Below are 22793 nucleotides of genomic sequence, written 5' to 3' on the forward strand. Positions count from 1 at the left end.
AATATGTAGAGCCAAGTTCTGACACAAATGTCTGAACACTTTCATCTGGAAGACAGATTTTACATGAGAAACAGCTTGATGAATCAATTTGGAGTGTATTCCTAGAGATTGTGAAATCTTACAAAATCATTTGAGAAATAATCCAAGCACTTCACGCTTGTTTTAGTGTTTCTGTTGTAAGGATTCTTTGTGCATAGATATCTGACTGTGAAAGAGCATCATTAATATCAAATTAGAGATGTCCAAATAATTGCTTTTATAAATTACCTTTCACATCCTTGTGCCTTATATAGCATATACCATGGAATACTTTACACACTTCTGTGGTGCAAGGCAGCAGCTGTTTAATAGAGTATAGCAAGACTAAACAGGGGCAGGAAGTAATTTGGTGGTGGTGGGGATACTGTGTCCACTTGAAATTGCATAGGGAGCATCTATATAGAGAGAAAACTAATGTATTAGAATTTTCCTAGGAAATTAGGTTAAGAATTAATTAATTTTCCCTAAAAATATGAAAAGTGCTGCTGGATATTGAAAGAGAACAGATTGTCAGGGCCTTAGTTTTACCAAGGACCTGTGTCCTCCCTGACAAGCTATACCTAAACCCTACAGCAAGGCCTTTTGATTTTCGGCAGGAAATTGGAAATGCTATGGTAGCTTCAGGTACTCTTAAAATATAGTGGTCTTTATAGGATAGCATGAAAATTAACATAATTTCATTTTTATCCAATTTGAACATTTCACAACAATCTCACCTCATCAGTTTATGTAATTCTTTGTATTAAGTCTGTCTATATTTCAAGGTTTGGGCAGCTAGATAGGAGTCTGTGGATGTCTTGCGTCTGGGAATGCATGGGACATGGTAGAGGTTTTTGGCATACAAGAGGAGCTGAGGCTTTTGGTACTAGGAAAAAGGAGAAATACATTCCAGCTTTCTCTTCTGTCTTTATTTAAGGGGGGAAGTGATTGCAACTAAACTATAACAGTGTTCAAAAAAGAGCTATATAAGTTCATGTAGGATAGTCCATCGGTGGCTATTAGCCCCAGGGATGGTGTCCCTAGTCTCTGTCTGCCAGAGGCTGGGAATGGGCAACAGGGGATGGATCACTTGATGATGATTACCTGTTCTATTCATTCTCTCTGGGGTACCTGGCATTGGCCACTGTCAGAAGACCGGATACTGGGCTGGATGGACCTTTTGATATGATCCGGAATGGCCATTCTTATGTTATGGGGAGCAGGCTTCAAGTATCTAGTGCCCCACCTCAGCAACCACTTTCCACTTCTAAATACTGGCTATTGCATCTGTCATCAATGGCTAAGCACACTAGTTGGATGTTTCTTCTAAAATTATCAGCAGAGTCAAGAAAATACACATGTTGGTTTGCTGTTGGTTCATGTTTTTACAACCATATGGGCTAGCAACAATTTTTTAAAACAAAAGTTTAGAATCTCCAGCAGAATCTAGCCCCTGCTGCAGAATACAGGACCCTGGTGTGGCTACTTGTCCTGCACCTGTTGTATGAATGAATGAGCTCAATCTCCAGAGCAGTTCACATGATACCTTTTTCCAGCCATAGATTCCACCAGAAAATACTAATTTTCTTCCCCATGTTGCATATCATTCAGCTGCAAACAAAAAACCTGTCCACGATAGCAGTGATGCGATCACTCCTGCTACATCTTATGTATTTAGGTTTTAGCAAAGTATCACCGTGCTATCTATCAAAATACTCATTCATAAACAGTCTTCTCCTTTATAACTTCCATGCTTCTAATTCCTAATATCCAGTGCTATCCCAATCAATCACTAGGGCTGCAGTTTTGATGCCACGAACACTCAGTATTACTTGTATTACCGCCTTGGAGCCCAGCTCATGGATTAGCCTGTTGTGCGAGGCACTGTACAAATACATAACTAAAAGATGGGTCCTGCCTCAAGACACTTACAGTCTGGGGTCTTGCATTGCTAAGTAAAACAGGCAGGAGATGGAAGAATAGAGCTTCTCTGTGTGCATGCACATTTGTAATGAGCAGTAATAGACAAGAAAATACAAACAGAGAAATAAAGCCACAGAGGCTGAGTGACATGCCTAAGGTAATGCCCTAAGTTCTGATTCCCATACCAGTACCTGAACTAGGAACACCTTGCCTGCAGCCTCTCTGGTCCTCAGAAGATACATTCTACTTTGTCACCTTCCTGCCTCTGATTTAATGCTGTCCTGGAATTCAAATGGTTCTAGGAATAGAGCCACCACTCAAATCCGTGCTATTCCTCCATTTGAATTGGCAATGGCTTTTTAAGGCCTGCTCTTCCACTTTAGCTTTCCACTGCTGTTCTATCAAAGCTGGAGCAGAGTGCCAGCTACACCTGCCCTGGGGAAGAACAATTATAACAGAAGGGATAATGGGGAAATCCAGAATTACATAGACTAGTGTTAGAGAGCCATACAGTAAATGAACAAAACATTGTTGAAACATAAAAGTAGGTCTTGCATCAAGGACTTTAATGGTCTAATTCAAATACACTATCAAAGAGAGACAGTTATATTCAAAACTTGGAATTAGAGCATCAGAGAGGAGATTGATACACCTCTACCCTGATATAACGCGACCCAATATAACACAAATTTGGATATAACGCGATAAAGCTGCTCTCTGGGCGGGCGGGGCTGCATGCTCCGGAGGATCAAAGCAAGTTTGATATAATGCAGTTTCACCTATAACGCAGTAAGATTTTTTTTTTTGGCTCCCGAGGACGGTGTTATATCTGGGTAGAGGTGTATTGAGAATGGAGAAAATCCTTTATTTAAGGACGCGAGAAGAAAGGAGTCAGTGATGACAAGAGGTAGACTGTTGCTATCATAGCCTGTAGCATGGAAGAAAATGTAAAGCTGAATGGGAGGCTGAGGCTTAGGGAGTGTTTAGGCAAGTGGAGTATGTTGAACATGGAGGGAGGCTGTGCCTAGGGGGAAGTGAAAGCTGAGATCTAGGGCCAAGTTCAATGCATATATAAACAGGTGCATCACCATTGACTTCAGAGGACTTGTACCCACTACTATAGCAGTTAATGCCCTTAGCAAGGAAACGAGTTGCTCATAGCCTTGGATGTGAGAACCAAGAGCTCCAACTTAATGTGAAAAAAGAAGAAACTGGAATGGTTTAAAATACAACCCCATGGAAAACTGGAGGGGAAGAACATTTTACTGTCATTGTGCTTCTGAAAAATAGTTCAAGCTTTCATTTTTTTTTCATAACCTGACAGCCCATGTTTACTCTACAATAATCACGTTGGGAGCATTGATATGGTTATGGCTGTATTTGAATTCTCTGTGCAGTTTAGAGAATTATTAAACATTGTAAGTTAACTTAGACTCCAACTTTCTTGCTGGCAGAGAGACATGAGAGGAAGGAAGGTCTTGTGGTTAAGACAGAGGACTTGGAGAGGAGATTGGTATTATTTTCCTAACTCTTCCACAGATTTAGTGTAATCTTAGGCAGGTTGTTTAATCTCTCTCCACCTACCTCCAGAAGATTTTGAGGCTTAATGTCTGTGAAGTGCTTTCAGGTCTTTTGAGAGAAGATGATATATTTAATGCAAGCGTGTGTAACTTCTCTTTAGTCTGGAATAATACCTTGCCCTTGTACTGCACTTTTCATCAGTAGATCTCAAAGTGCCTCACAAAGGAGATGTGTTGTCATTCCTGTTTTACAGATGAGGAAACTGGAGGGGCCTCAAAGCAATGTATGAAGGAAGATTTATGAAAATTCCCCAATAGGAAAGGAGACTAAAGAAAATGTAAATAGTGAACCTATTATAAGAACAGGGAGGCAAGTAGAGTTGCTGTCATCTCTCCCTCTTCTTCTGACAACGCACGGATTAATGATTCTGACTCTTTCTGGAGAATGGAGACATATTTTAAGAAGAATCCTGATACATAAATTAACAGCTGAGCTGTTTGCCCCCTGCTTTAGTTGAAGTTTTAGTTAAGTAGCCAAACAACATTCCACATCCCATTTAAACCAAGTCTTTGAAATTACATTTCTAAAATATAAGATTTTAATTCTTAGGCCAGATCTGTCCATCTCAAGTGCAGGATATAATCATTCCCTCATCCTCAGTATAAAACATATCAGATGATAAACTGATGTCACACTAGATCAGTGGTTCTCAACCTGTTTATGTGGCCCACAATGTGTTACATGGGCTGCAGGTTGAGTACCACAGCACCCCCAACTCCCTTCCACAGAAGAGGCCAGGAGGGGAGCCCTGGGTTGGGGGCAGGCAGATGAACCAGACCCCACAGGGCTGGGCACCAGGAACCAGGAGTGGCATGCCAGTTGCGGGCTGGCAACCAAGACCCTAGGTGCAGAGCCCCACCTAAAACCTGGCACCTCGCAAACCCCTGGTTCCTAGCATCCCCTACCTCCTCAGAGCCCCTTCCCCCCACAAACTTTCCCGGAGACCCACTCTCCCGCCCCCTGCTGCGCTCACCAGCACCCTGCTGGCAAGAGCCCTCCTGAAGGCAGCCAAAGGTTGTCTCCCTCTCAGCCAGCCCCACCCCCTATCAGACCAGAGCAGCAAACTTTGAATTTTTTTTAGCACTCAGCTGGGCTGCAGCTGTGTGCTAATTGGGCCATGGGTTGAGAACTGCTGCACTAGATCTTGGCCAGCAGGACAGGGAAATATCCTTTCTGTGTGAGGAGGCATTCTTATGAAGTTGCATCTGTCTTGGGGAAGAGCTGGAAGAAATGGCAGGGAGAGCAAAAGGAAATGGAACTTTTGTAATGCTCCATTTATATTTCCCTTATTTGTTGGCTTTAGGCATAAACAGAATAGGCACATACCGAGAGTGCAAAATAAGATTGCCGCAAAATATCCTTTAGGTGGTTTCTGTTTTTTAAATGAATTGCTAGCCTGGAGAGTCCCCAGTCATGGGCTTCCTTAGGATGTCATCCTGTCAGGTGGCCCAACATCAGGTTCCTAAGGTGGGGTGGGATTTTATTAAAACTCATCACTGTAAGTCTTATCTAAGGTGCTGGTTGCATTTTCACTAGTGATGCTACCAAGAAATCCATTGGAAAACTTCATTTTAAAAGTTCTGCAAGAATTTCTTACCTAACTTTTCCAGCAAGTGGCAGTATATTTCTGTTTTATTTCTTCCCATCTCTTTGATCTTCTTAACATGTTCAAACTAGGGAGTAACCATAAACCCAAGGTGGAGGCACGATTAGTGGAGAGCCATTTGATTAACCCACTAACGGCTTTGGATAATATCTTTTCCAGTCAAACATAATTTTCATTCATTTCATGTATAGTATGACCATACTGGGTCACAGCAATGGCCCATCTAGTCCAGTATCCTGTCTTCCAACAGTGGCCAGGGCCAAATTCTTCAGAGGGAATGAACAGAACAGGGCAATTATTGAGTGATCCATCCCCTGGTGTTCAGTCAGAGTTTCTGGCAGTCAGAAGTTTAGGAACACCTGGAGCATGGGGTTGCATCCCTTTTCATCTTGGCTAACAGCCATTGATGGACCTATCCTCCATGAATTTCAGATTCTTTTTTGAACCCAATTAAACTTGTGTGTGTGTGTGTGTGTGTGGCTTTTTCAACATCCCCTGGCAACAGGCTCCATAGATTGACAATGCAGTTTGTGAAGGACTTCCTTATGTTCATTTTAAACCTGTTGCTTCTTAATTTCATTAAGTGATCTCTAATTCTCCTGTTATGTGACAGGGTAAATAACACTTCCTTATTCACTTTCTCCACACCATTCATGCTTTTATAGACCTCTATCATATCTCCCCTTTTTCTCTTTTCTAAACTGAACAATTCCAGTCTTTAATCTCTCCTTGTATAGAAGCTGTTCCATACTCCTAATCATTTTTTGTTGCCCTTCTCTGTATTTTTTCCCTTTTCTAACTTTTTTTTTTTAAATGGGGCAATGAGAGCTGCATGTAGTATTTGAGGTGTGGGCCTACCATGGATTTATGTAATGGCATTATATTTTCCTAATTGTTCCTGACATTGCTGCAGCAATCAAAAAGCACACTGAGCAGTTGTTTTCAAAGGACTATCCATGATGACTCCAAGATCATCTGAGAGGTAACTACTTTAAACCCCATCACTGTGTTTGTTTAATTTGGTTTCAGAGTAGCAGCTGTGTTAGTCTGTATTCGCAAAAAGAAAAGGAGTACTTGTGGCACCTTAGAGACTAACAAATTTATTAGAGCATAAGCTTTTGTGAGCTACAGCTCACTTCATCGGATGCGTTTGGTGGAAAAAACAGAGGAGAGATTTATATACACACACACAGAGAACATGAAACAATGGGTTTATCATACACACTGTAAGGAAATCTGTCAACTTCATGACAGTGTGTATGATAAACCCATTGTTCTCTTTGTGTGTGTGTGTGTGTGTGTGTGTATATAAATCTCTCCTCTGTTTTTTCCACCAAATGCATCCGATGAAGTGAGCTGTAGCTCACAAAAGCTTATGCTCTAATAAATTTGTTAGTCTCTAAGGTGCCACAAGTACTCCTTTTCTTTTTCTTTTTTAACCAGTTGCTGATCCATAAGAGGAGCTTTCATCTTGTCCCATGACTGCTTACTTTGCTTAAGAGCCTTTGGTGAGGGACCTTGTCAAAGGCTTTCTGAAAATCTAAATACGCTATATCCACTGGATCCCCCATATCCACATTCTTTTTGATCCCCGCAAAGCATTGTAGTAGGTTGTTGAGGCATGATTTCCCTTTACGAAAGCCGTAGTGACTCTTCCCCAACAAATTGTGTTCAGCTATGTCTCTGAAATTCTGTTTTTTCTGCTAGTTTCAACCTGCTTGTCTGGTATTGAAGTTAAGCTTACCTACCTGTAATTGCTGGGATTCCCTTTGGAGCCTTTTATAAAAATTGGCATTACATTGGCTGTCCTCCAGTCACCTGGTACCGAGGCTGATATAAGAACATTTACAAAGCACAGAATACAGACTAACATGGCTGCTACTCTGAAACCACAGTTAGTAGTTATGCAATTTCATATGAGTTCCTTCAGGACTCATCTGGTCCTGGCCACTTATAACTATTTAATGTAACACTTCATTCCAAAACCACCTTTATTGACACCGCAGTTTGGGATGGTTCCGCAGATTTGTCCCCTAAAATCTCCCTTACATCCTTGGCAAATGATGCAAAGAATTCATTTAGCTTCTCCACAATGGCCTTATCTTCCTTGATTGCTCCTTTAGTACCTTGATCATCCAGTGGCCTCACTGATTATTTGGTAGGCACTGCCTTTGAAAGGTGTCATTGCTGTCATAGGCAAAGGCTGTGGAGTTATAAGTGGATAAAAGCATAATTTTCTGTACTAGCTTCATATAAAAGGGTATGGTGGGGGAATGCTTTCCAAATTTAGTCACCACCTGTGACTCATGGAAATATGGAGAAGTGCCCAGGCTCCTCTCCCCTACGCAGCACTTAGGTTTACATTTACCCTGTATCTTTTTCCTTGATTTTTTTAATAATTTTTTTTTAATAAAATTTTAATAAATTTTTTTCATAGTTGCTTTGGATGAACATATCTGTTCACTTATAAGAAGTGCCACGGGCACATGCCTTCTCATTTATCTCAATCATAGACGAAAACAGCCTGAATGACCAAATAGACTGCAGCTTCCTCTTTGTCATGTTGACACTAAACTTTTGAGCAGCAAGTCCCAATAAGCTTTTCAAGTTCAGACACTGATGTGTCACACTGCTGTTTCTCTTTAGCACAGGTGAAGACTAGCAGAAGTATTTTATACACCAGAGCAGTTTGACTAACTGCAGACGGGTGTGTCAGTGAATGGAAAATGTGTGCCTTCAAACTGCTTAGAGAAGTTTTGCTTCAGTATAGATAGTGAACAGGCAGCTAGTTCAGCAATATGGTCTTCTAATGAAAAGAAGCACAAGCTCCTGATGGCTGTGAACTTTGCAAAAAGCAGATTGATCTCTAGAATTTTCCCTGGGGAGAATTGTCCCTGGTATGAGATCCTGCATGCTGAGTGTAAACCCAAATCTCTTTACATGGGGGATTTGTAATTACCAAGAAGGTAAATCCCTTACCTGTAAGCAGATAGTCATTTAAAAATATATATGTAACTACAGAAACGCAAAGAATTATATTTAGTAGGGGGGAAGGAAATGATTGACCGTTCAGTTAGCATGGAAAAGACTTGGATGGATGGCATCTCACCGCCTACATGAGCCTCTTTGTGTCCTCTCTTTTGGCTGTGGAGCCATGGATTTGAGGCAAGAGGGAAATTTATGGGGGCTCTGTGAACCTGGCTCTAAAATGTGGTATTTTACTGCATTCATGGCTCTCTCGTTTAGGGTGGGAAGGGTTAAGGAGCTGTGTGTAATCATGCAGTGTGCTTGGCCTACTGCCAGAAGCACAGAATATTGTTACTATTTCAAAGCAGTAAAGAAATAAGCCCTTGGGTCCTCTTTCCTTTTGTTTTTAATTCCTTTGCTGTAAACTGGGCTAGTCATCCGGTGGTGGGGGGGCAGGGAGAGAAATTGGTTTGAAACATAGTATTAGGCATACCCCTCTACTAAACTCTCATCTGAAGGATTCTGAACCTAGACATTGGGGATGGGCTATTAAAACAGGACATTGAGGTCAAGCAGGGACTGCGAGCCCAACCCTTCCACTCCTCGCACTTCAGATGGTATTTGCAGGAGAGTTAATGATTGCCAAGCCCTGATTACTGTGCTGATTACACTTGATATCGGGATGTTAGTGTATATGGCTGCTTACTTGCAAGAGAGGGTATGTCTATACTGCAGTTAATAACCTACAGCTCGCTGGGGCTCTAAGGGGCTGTTTAATTGAGGTATAGACATTTGGGCTTGGGCTTGGGCTGGACTGGGCTGTAGGACCCTGCAAGGTGTGAGTGTCCCAGAGCTTGGACTGCAGCCCCAGCCAGAATATCTACACTGCAAATAAACAGCCACTGAGACAAAGCCCTGTGAGGCACTCAGACCAGCCGCATATTTTTAACTGCAGTGTAGAGACCCTGAGTCCATCAACTGCTTACAGACTTGGAAAGCTTGTTGTCCTGTCAGAAGTTCTTTTTTTTATGGAACCCTCTCCTCACTTTTGTGTATTGGGACTCTGGGAGGCTGCCAAATTAGACTTGGACTACAGGACAAAAGAATCAGAGGGGTGTCAGATTTTGGAGAAACAGTGCATTTCCTAAGCAAATCTAACAAAGAGCCTTTTGATCACCTTCAGAGACATGCTCAGGTTTTACTGTAACCTTGATCCAGCCCTCCCATAGAATAATTCCTTCAGTGGATGAGTGATCCCTTGGCTACTTTTAGGGAGGAGATAGCAATCATTTTGATTTGGGGGGAGGGGAGAGTCATATCAGTATGGGAGTACAGCATCCAAACTGTGATACTTTTGATCATTCTTACCTTCCCCAGCTCTTCCTAACTGTCGTTGTGGGCTTTCAGAGATGATATTGATTTTGGGTAACAGATGAACATACGATAATGGAGTCTCTAACACTGGCACTGTCAAAGCACACTAGCAATTCTATGCTCAAGGCTGTAAGACAGCTTCTGTTTTAAGCCCAATTCTAGAAAGCCACCGGCACCAATTTTTGCCAAAAAGTGTGTGTGTGTGTGTGTGTGTGTGTGTGTGTGTGTGTGTGTGTTACTAATTTGAGCTTCATAACTCAGTGTTTGCCCAATTAATCAGGCAAACATTTTTGAGTCATGAAGCTTAAAGTAGTAACTTTTAAAATGTTCCTAATATCTTTAGGTCCACTCAACCAGTAGTGGGATGTATGCAACCCTCAAATATAGGGAAGGATATCATAAGCAATAGGAATTAGTATTAACATGTCTTAAAAGGATGAGCTTCCATATGCGGAGAGATTAGAAAGAGTGAGACTGTTCATCTTAGAAAAGAGGTGACAAAGGGGGGGCCTGATAGAAGCCTATAAAATCATTAGTATGGTATGGAGAAAGTGAATAAGGAAGTATTATTTGCTCTTTCACATGACACAAGAATCAGGGGTCACCCGATGAAATTAATAGGCAGAAGATTTAAAACAAACATAAGGAAGTACTTCTTCACACAACGCATAGTCAGCCTGTGGAACTCATTGCCGGGGATGTTGTGAATACCAAAATTATAATGGGTCAAAAAAGAATTTGATAAGTTCATGGAGGATAGGTCCATCAATAGCTATTAGCCAAGCTGGTCAAGGATGCAACACCATGCTCCAACTATCCCTAAACCTTGACTGCTTGAAGCTGAGACTGGATGACAGCGGCTGGATCACTTAATACAGTAAAAGCTGTTTTATCTGGCACTTCACCAATCAGAAAGCTCTATAAACTGGCATTTCTGATCTTCATTGAAATTCCGGTTTATTGTCCAGTTGGTGTGGGGCCGGCAGAAAGATGGGGCACGGGAGGGAATGTGGAGCACGGGTTCTGGGAGGGAGTTGGGTATGGGAGGGGACTTGAGGCAGTGGGTTGGGGTGCAGGAGGAGGTGCAGTGTGCCAGATCTGGGGGGCATTATCTCAGGCGGCTCCCCGCAAATGGCGACTTGTGCTGGCCGCTCCTAGGCAGAGGTGCACAGGCAGCTCTGCACACTGCCCCTGCACCAAGCGCTAGCTCCACAGCTCTCCTTGGCTGGGAACCACGGCCAATGGGAGCTGTGGGGGTGGCGCCTGCAGGCGGAGGCAGCGCATGGAGCAGCCTGTCACGCCTCCGCCTAGGAGCAGCCATGACAGGTCACTTGCAGGGAGCTGCCTGAGGTGAGTGCCACAGCACCCCGTCCCACACCCTAACCGGCTGACCCGCACATCTTCCCACACCCAAACTCCCTCCCCCTTAGTTAGCTGTTATTTTTCACTTACCGGCACCCCCCATCTTCCCCCCCCAACATGCCAAATAAAACAGCTTTTACTGTAATTGCCCTGTTTTGTCCATTCCGTCTAAAGTACCTGCACTGGTCACTGGCGGAAGACAGGATAATGGGCTAGGTGGACCATTGGTCTGACTCAGTGTGGCCATTCTTATGATGAATGTTAATGTTTTATTGATGGATGGCAAAGCTCAAAAGTAGCCCAAGTGGACTGTCATTCCTCTGCTTTCATGTGTTAAAGGGGCAGCTGTTAAAAATGTCATTGGGGAATTCTGAAAACTAGTCTGGTTCAAGAGCCAGTTGTAAAACTTACTCAACCCCCAAAACCTCTATATTCGGTAATGACTGCAGTGGTCCTGTATTGATCTTCTGAAAGACATGGCATGGTCTGGTAGGAGTTAACCTTTCCACAATGAATTGTGAGGTTGAATTTTATCTCAATTGCTCTTCTCTTCAGGAATCCACCAACCCTGAAAATGTACTTCAAGTTACTTGCTCTCTGATTTAGACTTTGAAATGCTTTACAATAAACCAGCCTTAGCATTCTCTGCAGGAGTAGCACTGTGTCCACTGAACATTTATATCAGTGTTCTCTTTTCTCTTGGCTTCCTGCAATCAGAACACCTGCTTGATCTGCCTAGTTTTACGAACTAAGTCACTGATTGTTCTCCTCTCTTATTCTTAGCACTGGACACGTTGCCTTTCAACTTCCCATTAAGAAACCAAAAGTATTGAGAGGCTTCACTGATGTTATGCCTGGAAGGTTTTTAAGAAGAGTACAGAAGTCAGTTTCTTGTACTGTCCTCACCTGCTATTTAAAATAAGTGCTTTTTGTATCGGAAATTAAAGTAGTTGGTGTATCTTAGCCATTTTTTCTAGACGGGTGAGCATGGTTACAAGTAGTTTTGTCTGCCTGAGTATATTGGCAAATGCTAAACACAATTTGACATGAAAGAATGAACCTGGCACTGAAAGTTTTACTCTTTTTTTTTTTTCTCTCACATTTTCCCCCCTCTGCCTCTAGCCCATTTGTCTTGACAATTGCAGAGAGAGATTGTAGCATTGTTGGCTTAAAACTTTGGGTTCAAAGCTGCAGCCCTGAATTCAGTAAACCAGCTCTTATGAACTGTTCTGGAAGATGAGTAGGCACATATTTGGACATGTCTCATTCCTCCCCCGCCAGGCGTACAAGCCTCAACAGACTCTTCACTCCCTGCAGTGCTGAATACCACAGATTATTGACACAGGTGTGGCTTGTCTTTTCAGCAAGAGCCCTGAAAGGTGTTTTGTTTTTTTTTTGTTGTTTTTTTTAAATCTGTTTTATAAAAACTTCCAGAACACTGAGTAACTTATGGTGCCACTTTCCTTGCATTCTTTTCACCAGCTAGAGCTAGACTGGAAGAATATGCACACTTGTATTAAAGCATGACTTATTTTTTGACCCTCTGACTACTTGCAGAGAAACCTGCTGTTTTATTTTACATTCCTGGCTTTGTAACTTTTCTATTAAATGTTCTTGAATGGTGCCAGATTGAGAGCCCTGGAAATCTCTTTACTTACAGAGCAATGACACCATACAGCATCACTGCAAACCTTCTCGTATCTTAACCAACCCTTTCATGCCTAGAGGTGGTCCCTCAGGCTTGGTCTACACTACAGTTAGGTCGACATAAGGTAGCTTACATTGCCCTAACTCTGTAAGCTATTAAAATGTAGTTCCCGCTGATGTAACTCGCCTATTACACCAACTTAATAACTCCACCTCCACGAGAGGCATAGCGCTTAAGTCAATGTAGTTAGGTCACCGCAGTGTCGGTGTAGACACTGCATTGCTGACATCGACTGTTGCTGCCTTTCAGAAACAGTCCCACAATTCCAAATGCTATCAGGTAAATCTGTGCAAGTGCTCCTGGTGAGAACGAGCACTGCCAACCCAAGGACCATAGCATGGACATGTAAAACCAATTCAATTCAACATACAGCCACCGCAGTAACTTGGGTCAATTAAATTTTGTAGTGTAGACTTTGCCCTCAGTCTCCAGAGTGTATTCAGTCGTGGGCCTTTCTGAGACTGACAGCAGAGGTGCAAATACTGCTGCATGTGCTGATGGCTTAGTTTTGTGCTATGGACACCTGCCACAGGGAGATTAATTGAGATTACCAAGACAGCAGTCTTTCATACTATTTTTAAACTTCCTTATAGCAGTGCAGTGTGCATGCGGGAAACTAATTTGACACAGGGAATCCTCCTCTAGACAATGCTTTGTGGATAGGGGTTTTTGATGTGCTTCCTAGAGAATGAAAATCTTTGTTGCACCCTTTTTCTGCTGGCATAAATAATTAGTCCCACAACTGCTAAGAGACTGCTTTTTCCTGGATTTTTTTTATTGACTAACCTTACAATTTAGCTCTCATTTTTCAAATTAATGAACAATATCTGTTTCCACCATCACATGCCCAGGGTCTTCTCTAGCGTTAAATATCTGTATGCAGCAGTATAGTCCTCTTTGGTTGTTGCTCTGACCATCTCTCTGAATTTCTGCTATGGCACTTAGTCTCTCTAGATTTGAAGAAGGAATTTCAATGGGATGTACTTAGCAAAGAATTATTGTGCAAGAAGAAATTCCTTTCGCAGGCACTCTTGCATTTTTCCATTGTTGCTGTTGCTGAGATCGAAGTTTTCTCACAACTCAGCTTCACCTTCAATTTTAATCCTGAAATAATTCTTAAAGAAAATTCTCAATGATTTGACATTTCAGTCATTGCCATGTGATACCGCTATTTATGATCTCACGAAGTTGCCATTCTTACTTCTCTGTGGAATCAAATAGGAGGCAGAAACGGACGAGAGAAGCTGCTGGATTCATGGGCTTCCCACAGTAATAAACAGCTTTATTGAGCTTAACCACTTTTTATGGGAATTACCAGAGGCTATATTTGGCTACTTTTATGGCTACTTGTTGCTTTCATTCAAAATGGAAAACACTTAATCAGAACTACATGGATAAGAACATAAAAACGGACATACTGGATCAGACCAAAGGTCTCTCTAGCCCAGTATCCTGTCTTCTGACAGTGCCAGGTGTCCCAGAGGAAATGAACAGAACAGGTAGTCATCAAGTGGTCCATCCCTGTCGCGCATTCCCAGCTTCTGGCAAACAGAGGCTAGGGACACCATCCTTGCCCATTCTGGTCAATAACCATTGATGGACCTATCCTCCATGAACGTTTCTAGTTTCTTTTTTTGAACCCTGTTTTAGTCTTGGCCTTCACAACATCCTCTAGGAAGGAGATCCATAGGTTGACTGTGCATTGTGTGAAGAAATACTTCCTTTTGTTTGTTTTAAACCTGCTGCCTATTAATTTCATTTGGTGACCCCTAATTCTTGTGTTCTGAGGAAGAGTAAATAACACTTCCTTATTTACTTTCTCCATACCAGTCATGATTTTATAGACCTCTACTGTATCCTTCCTTAGTAGTCTCTTTTCAAAGCTGAAATCTCTCCTCGTATGACAGCAGTTTCATACCCCTAATTATTTTTGTCACCCTTTTCTGAACCTTTTCCAATTCCAGTATATCTTTTTTTTTTTGAGATGGGGTGACCACGTCTGCATGCAATATTCAAGATGTGGGCATATCATGGATTTATATAGAAGCAATATGATATTTTCTGTATTATCTGTCCCTTGCTTAATGATTCCCAACATTGTTTGTTTTTTTGACTGCCGCTGCACATTGAGTGGATGTTTTCAGAGAACTATCCACAATGACTCCAAGATCTTCCTTTAGTGCAACAGTTAATTTAGGCCCCATCATTTTATATGTATAGTTGGAATTATGTTTTCCAATGTGCATTACTTTGCGTTTATCAACATTGAATTTCATCTGCCATTTTGTTGCCCAGTCTACCAGTTTTGTGAGATCCTTTTGTAGTTCTTCACAGTCTACTTGGGACTTAATTATCTTGAGTAGTTTTGTATATATGCAAATTTTGCCACCTCTCTGTTTTATCCCTTTTTCCAGATCATTTATGAGTAGGTACAAACCTGTGGAGGATACTATTTACCTCTCTCCATTCTGAAAACTGACCATTCATTCCTACCTCTTGTTTCCTGTCTTTTAACCAGTTACCAATCCGTGAGAGTACCTTAAGTCTTATCCCATGACAGCTTACTTTGCGCAAGAGCCTTTGGTGAGGGATCTTGTCAAAGACTTTCTGAAAATCTAAGTACGCTATATCCCCTGGATCCTCAATGTCCACATTCTTGTTGACCCCCTCAAAGAATTGTAGTAGATTGGTGAGGCATGACTTCCCTTTACAAAAACCATGTTGACTCCCCCCAATAAATTGTGTTCATCTCTGTGTCTGACAATTTTTTGTTCTTTAATATAGTTTCAACCAGTTTGCCTGGTACTGAAGTCAGGCTACCAGCCTGTAATTGCCAGGATCACCTCAGAAACCCTTTTTAAAAATTGGGGTCACATTAGCTGTCCTCCAGTCACTTGGTACAGAAGCTGATTTAAATAATAGGTTACAAACTACAGTTAATAGTTCTGCAATTTCACATTTGAGTTCTTTCAGAACTCTTGAGTGAATACCATCTGGTCCTGGTGATTTATTACTGTTTAGTTTATCAATTTGTTCCAAAACCTCGTCTAATGACACCTAAATCTGGGACGGTTCCTCAGATTTGTCACCGAAAAAGAATGGGAATTTCCCTGACATCTTCAACCATGAAGACCAATGCAAAGAATTAATTTAGTTTCTCTGCAATGGCCTTATCCTTGAGTGCTCCTTTAGCATCTTAATCATCCAGTTGTGGTTTAGCAGGCTTCCTGCTTCTGATGTACTTAAATTTTTTTTTTGCTATTACGTTTTGAGTCTTTGGCTAGTTGTTCTTCAAATTCTTTTTTTGGCCTTCCTAATTATATTTTTTACACTTACCAGAGTTTATGCTTCTTTCTGTTTTCCTCACTAGGATTTAACTTCCACTTTTTTAACAGATGCCGTTTTGTGTCTCACTGCTTTTTACTTTGTTTTGCCATGGTGGCACCTCTTTTTGGTTTTCTTACTATGTTTTTTAATTTGGGGTGTACATTTAAGTTGAGCCTCTATTATGGTGTCTTTAAAAAGTTTCCATGCAGCTTGCAGGGATTTCACTTTTGGCACTGCACCTTTTTAATTTCTGTTTCACTAAGTTCCTCCTTTTTTTGTAGTCCCCCTTTCTGAAATTAAATGCTACAGTATTAGGCTGCTGTGGTGTTTTCCCCGCCACAGGGATGTTACATTTAATTATATTATCACTATTACCAAGTGGTCCAGCTATACTCACTTAGGACTACATCAAGAATTGCCTCTCCTCTTGTGGGTTTCAGGACTAGCTGTTCCAAAAAGCAGTAATTTTAAGGTCATTTAATCAACTTCACTGGCTAATGGAAATGAGCAGAGGTGGATTCAAAGTTCTGGCAACCACAGTCAAGTGCTTGTTTGTTCCAATTGGTCATTAATTGATCTGTTTGGACAATCAGTGAGAGCTGTTTTCATTTGTTTTTTGCTGCTCTTAAACATGTGTATGCCACCATATTTGGAAACATTGCTTGTGATACTGAGAGCCGTTACTTTGCACTCCTGTAGCTGAAGCTCTGCTAGTGCTTTACAAACACACAACTTTTGAGAAGCTATTAATCCCCTTGCCCCAAATGCCACAGTGATCCAGGCTCTGCTACTAAACCAGAATACAAGAGCCTTGGCTCAGGGCCCCTTGCTCTAACCCCTGGTTTAGAAACTACTCCTCTAAATAATAGATGTATTTGAAAACTATTAAAACACTGTGTCAGATGAATGAAATCAAATTTCAAGCAAGAACTATTTAAAGGCTCTCCTGCTATAGAAGTTCCTTTGATAAAATGTTTTAAACACCTTCATACTTAGCAAGTCTTGTTTGGCTGGCTTTTTTGCCATAGAATTGAAGTGAACTTGCAGTGGATTTTCACAGACTTAATATAGCTTAAAAAGTAAAAGAGCAGATCCAGCTGACACTGCCTTTCTTTTGATAAGATACTAAAGATAGGGAAAGAGTCTAAGGAGTTCTCTTTCCTGTCTTGTCGTTCTTCCTCGCTGTCTGCCACAGGGTGACACCTGAGAGTGTGCAGACCGTATAGAACGGGTCGGCAACCTATGGCACGCGTGCCAAAAATGGCAGGCGAGCCTATTGTTAATGGCATGCTGCTGCCTGCCGAGTCCCAGCCCCGCTCAGCTCGCTGCCGAACCCATGCTGGGACCCCGGCAGGGAGCAGCATGCCATTAAAAATCCTGCCTGCCCGCCCGGCTCTTCTCCCCTCCCCCCCCCGGCTGCTGCAGAGCAGGCAAGCTCCCCCCTCCACTGCCTCTTCCCCCAGCATGCTGCATTCCTGCCCCTCCTCCTCTCCCTCCCTGCCACCGATCAGCTGATGGCCCTTGCGAGGGAGGGGGAGAAGCAGAGCCGCAGCACGCTCACTGCTCCGGAGAGGAGGTGGGGATGGGGTCTTGGGGAAGGGGGGTGGAATTGGGGCATATCCCATCCAGCTCCCTACCCTGAGCCTCTCTGGGAGCACCCCAATGACCCCAGCCCTGACTCCAGTACCCCCACACATACCCAGCCCCCCCAAACCGCCTGCCCTGACTCCTGCACCCCACACACACATACCCAGCCTCCTCATACCCAATGTCCTGACTCTTGCACCCCCCCACACATTCCCACCCCCACCCTGAGCACCAAACGGGAGCTCCTGCACCTCCCCCCCCAACATTCCCACCTGCACCCTTTGCACGAAATGGGAGCTGCCCAAGTAAGCACTCCACACCCACATCCACACCCAAACCCCAATCCTGAGCCCCCTCCCTCATTCTAGCTCCTGGCCAGACCCTACACCCCATCCCCTAGCCTGCTCCTTCACCCCCAGCCCTGTGCTCAGTGCACTTCCACGCTCAGCTCAGTGCAGACAGAGAGGAAGAGAATGAGCTAGAATCAGGGATAAGGTAGGTACCCACTCTATGTGGTCAGGGCTGGGATCCCAGACCAGCAGCGGGCTGAGCGGCGCTGGCAGCCGGAACCCTGGCTGGCAGGAGTGGCTGAGCTGCTCAGCCCGGTGCCAGTTTGGGGTTCTGGCTGCCAGCTCTGCTCAGCCCGTTGCCAGTCTGTGTGATTCTGGCTGCCAGCCCCTTGCCAGCCAGGGTCCCAGCCGCAGGCCCTGCTCAGCCTGCTGCCAGCCTAGGTGAACGGAACCCGAGGCTGGAGTGGGCTGATGGTGTAAGATCAGCATTTTAATTTAATTTTTAATGAAGCTTCTTAAACATTTTGAAAACCTCGTTTACTTTATATATGACAATAGTTTAGTTGTATAATGTATAGACTTAGAGAGAGAGAGACCTTCTAAAAGAGTTAATGTATTACTGGCACGCGAAACCTTAAATTAAAGAGAATAAATAAAGACTCGGCACACCGCTTCTGAAACGTTGCCGACCCCGGTATAGAAGTAAATACTCATATTGCAGTATGGAAACTGTCAATTCTTCCCTAAAGGTGGCTCGCCTCTGTTTTTCAGTGTTTTCAGGACATGGCCCCAACAGCTTCCTCTCGTTTTTCTGATAAGTTCATTTTCTCCTCCCGAGCTGGGCAGTTTGCCTGGAGCCATGTGACAGAGCTGGCAAACAGGATATGGCCAGAGGAAATGGGCTTGTATTGGGCTTTCTCCCGGGATTCTCCTTTTCTTTTTTATTTTGTTGGGAAAGGAAATAAAACTTTGTACTGTTATTCCCCTCCCTCCACATACATTTGGACTCTATTCTGTTTACCAGCTTCTCTAATGTAGCATATGTTACAAGTGACAAACTTTGGTGGGTGGGAGGTGAAATTGCCATTTCTTCCTGCAGCTCACTCTTTGCTCTTAACTCCTCACATCTGATGGATTTTAATATTTTGTCTGTCTCTACTGTAGGAATGACTAGGTCATCCAGCTAACTACATATATTGGAGCATGTGCATTGCCCTGAGATGAGAAGGGTTGAGAAATTAATCCTAAATTTTTTCCTGTCTACATATAGATATTCTTCTGTCTTGCTTTATGGCTGGTAGTGGATATGAAGTGTTTGCGTCCAGACTTCAGATCCTTTCTGCATCAACTGAATGATGCTGTTGCCGTAGCAGATTCTTTAACGAATTTTTTACTCCCCTCCCTCCACCCAATTCATGAATTGTTGTAGAGAGAAGGAAAATGTCCATTCGCTTTTAGCTGTACCTACTTTCCTGTGGGGTGAAACCTGCTGTAATGATCCTACCACCAACAAGCAAGTATCTTTGTATTGGTCAAACACTCTAATAAAAACTTGGATTAAAGGTTGTCTTCTACTAGGCAATACGTTCTGCTTGAACCCTGTGAGTGGTCACAAGTGTTGCTGTAACTTCTTTTCATCTCTTTACAAATGTACTTTTGTGTAAATAGCTGTCCCTGTAACAAATCAATCTCTGCAAGCCCCGTCTCCAGTATCGTGAGCGTGCTTTGAATCTGGACACTGAATTGCAACAATCGGTGGGTTCATTTCATTTAGTCTCTCTCTCTCTCTCTCTCTCTCCTGATGTCCAGCCATGCCAGCCTGTCAGTTAGCATGCTCTTGTTTTTGACTGGGATTGAACCAGTGAATAACTGGATGCCAGTCCTTACACAAGGTTCCTGACTTTGGAACTTTCTACCTCTCTCTTTTTGGGGCACTATACCCATTGTGATCTGCATATGTGAACTTGTTTTTAAAACTTTGTTCAGTAATCAGACACCAAGTTGATGAGCACTAAAGAAATGTCTAAATAAATCACAGCAGGCATCATGCCTCATGATGCCCAGGCTGGGAAAGGATAACAGCACTATCAAGGTATGTTTTAAAGTTATTATGGAAGTGTCCAAAGGCCCTGATCAGGATCCCATTGTAATGACTGATGTACTGACTAATAAGAGGACACTGTAAACCTTTGGAATAGGTATGATCTAATTTAAGACAAGAGGAAAGAGCAGATATAATAAATAAAAAGAGGGAGGATCTGATTAACAGAAGTAAGATCAGGCTAATTATGTGAAAACTTGGTGCTTCTAACCCATTTGATTGTTTTAATCAGCAGTGGTGGGGAAACAAGAGGGAGTTTGTGGGTCTGGCTCAGTTGAAAAAGGATGGGAAAGGAGAGAACCCAAGCTGGGGAATTTTTTCATTGACTTCCCAGTCAATCCAATTTCACAACTTGGATCTTGTTTTTTCACACCCAAGTCCCTCTAGCCATTACATGCTTTCCTTCCCCACAAGGCAGTTATCTTCCCTCTCTCCCCTGCCCCCTCCCCTTCTGCATGATTAAAATGCGCTTCTAGTAATTTATGCCACTGCAGCTGTGAAGTTGATGGTAGCTCTTGCCAAAGTTTACAATCCTAACCCCAGTAGCTGCTGTCTTCCATGGTGTGGGTGTGCACTTTGTACTGGATTTATGGATTTTGTTTCAAGAAGGATTTAGCAAGCATTGTTGTAAATAAGTCCATTCTTTCCATCAAATAAAATGGACTTTTCTCAGTAAATCTTCTGAAGCTTAAATTCTTCAGTGTCGGATTCATATTGGCAAAAAGAAAAGGAGTACTTGTGACACCTTAGAGACTAACAAATGTATTCGAGCATAAGCTTTCGTGAGCTACAGCTCACTTCATCGGATGCATTCGATGCATTAATGCATCCAGTGAAGTGAGCTGTATCTCACGAAAGCTTATGCTCAAATTTTAGTCTCTAAGGTGCCACAAGTACTCCTTTTTCTTTTTGTGAATACAGATTAACACGGCTGCTACTCTGAAACCTGTCATTATGCAAAAGATTCATATTGTTTTCATTTCCTTTCTATGTTTTAATCTCTGTTCCCACTGAGGGGATTGCTGTTGATTTTTGCAGTGGGACCTGATGATAGGCTGCATTCTCGTGTGGGGGGGGGGTGTATTTTTTGTTTTTGTTTTGTTTTGTTGTTTTAAAAACCTTCCATAGGGGGGACACACCCTACGGTTTTGTTGGACTGAATCTCTTACTAACAGTCCATATCTCACCACAGTAGGATGGGCAGTTTAACTAGAATACGTTGCTTTCATGTTGCAATTCTTACCTGTAACAAGCAGAAACAGTGCCTGTCCTTTGTCAACAATGATGAATCCATCTTGATGGTTCAGTTTAATAATAAATACAACTGTTGGGCTGCCAGAGGGAGTGTCTCATTGCCCAAGGTTTGAAAAAGACACTTGCCTACTTGGTCAACAGTAGTCAATGGGGAAACTTTTTCTGAATGCTAGCAGAACAGTAATACTGAAACTTAAATAGAAGCTGAAGTCAATCATGGGTGAAAATGATAATCTTGTAAGTCTTGCTAAACTGCTCTGGAACATGCAGACCAGAAATCATATGGCTTGTTATGCATGAGATCGGTCTAGAGATCTTAGAAATGTAGGTGATCAGAGGTCCCTAAAATCTGACTTTTATATTTCCTTGCTCTGCACCTCCATCCACCTGCACCAGATGCTGACCATTAGCAGTATCTCTGTTAGATTTATTGTCCCCTTCACTACTGCCCAGAAGCTGAAAGCAGCAGTAGTGAAACTGACCAGTCTGGCAAATGTCATGGTGTGTGCTACTGCTTGGAGTGATCAGTAACACTTGATTGAGGGATGACCAGCAGGCAGGGGATAGATGGCAATGAAGAGCTACCTTCCCAACTGGGGAGGTGAGGGAGAGAATTGTGGGGTACACCTTTCTTGAGAGGAGAGAGATGGGAAGGGTCTCCCCTTCCCATGGGAGAAGAAGGGAGATGGACTATTTTACACTAGTATTCCCACTGTTCTGAGCACCAGTGGCTCAGCAGTAGTGCAAGATTTGGAGAAAACGTCCCGTTTTGAAGACAAGGTCCGCCTTTAGTATAAAGAAAAGGAGTACTTGTGGCACCTTAGAAACTAACAAATAAGTACTCCTTTTCTTTTTGCGGATACAGACTAACACAGCTGCTACTCTGAAACCTGCCTTTAGTATAAAACCTTAGTAAGCAGAGAGTGTCTCTCTCTCAAGTGGGTCTCTTCAGCCACGGCTATGGCTGCCATAAAACCAACTGAGTAAATTCTTTATCTCTCAGGGGCACGTACCCATGGTCTCTCGAGACTGAAAGATGCTGCCTACTACTACTACTTAGTGAATATATTCACTCTGTCCTTCACAAAATGGGGTGTGGAAAAGCCCCTTTATTTTACACTTTATTCTGGCAGTTTTCGCTTATCAGCTTGCAATATCAGATGGGACAAAAGCCTTTCCATTAATCTTGGGATATGAAGGAACAAGAGGTCAGCTCTTTTTCTGTAGCTTGTCTGAGTTTCATATCTCCCAGGTGATGGAGATAGCTGTTGGCTAAACAAGCAACAGTTTATCTCTGGGTTGATTTTCATTAGTGTTGCCAGCCAAGTGTCCAGAAAAAGACTTTGACCACAATCATAAATGTAAGTACCCTCCTACACAGCATTCCAGAGCTCAAGGTTGTGAAAACAAAGCAGTGCTGGTGCCCAGTGAAACACTGGGGGTGAAATCCAAGCCCTGTTGACTTCAGTGAGTCCTCCCCATTGGAACATGGTCACTATGTACAATTTTTCATAGATGTCCAACTTAAAATACACATTCCTTGGTGAAAATTACAGCATCGTAAGTATCTGGCTTGATTCTGGACACAACCAATACACAGTCCTGCTTAACTAGCCTCACTGATACTCAGACCTCAGTGGTTCAGGAGCCAAATTAGCGATCAACATGACCCACAAATGCCACAGTAGTGTGAAT

General features: G+C 42.7%; 1 protein-coding gene across 4 annotated transcripts in view; it reads left to right on the forward strand.

Annotated features, from left to right (window-relative positions):
- The window catches only part of LOC119842929 (SAP30 binding protein), a 62986-nt gene that overhangs the window by 6608 nt on the left and 33585 nt on the right, over window positions 1–22793 (forward strand). The gene's annotated exons all lie outside the window — the stretch shown is intronic.

This window comes from Dermochelys coriacea, chromosome 14 (assembly GCF_009764565.3).
Source record: "Dermochelys coriacea isolate rDerCor1 chromosome 14, rDerCor1.pri.v4, whole genome shotgun sequence".
In the NCBI taxonomy this organism is placed as follows: Eukaryota; Metazoa; Chordata; order Testudines; family Dermochelyidae; genus Dermochelys; species Dermochelys coriacea.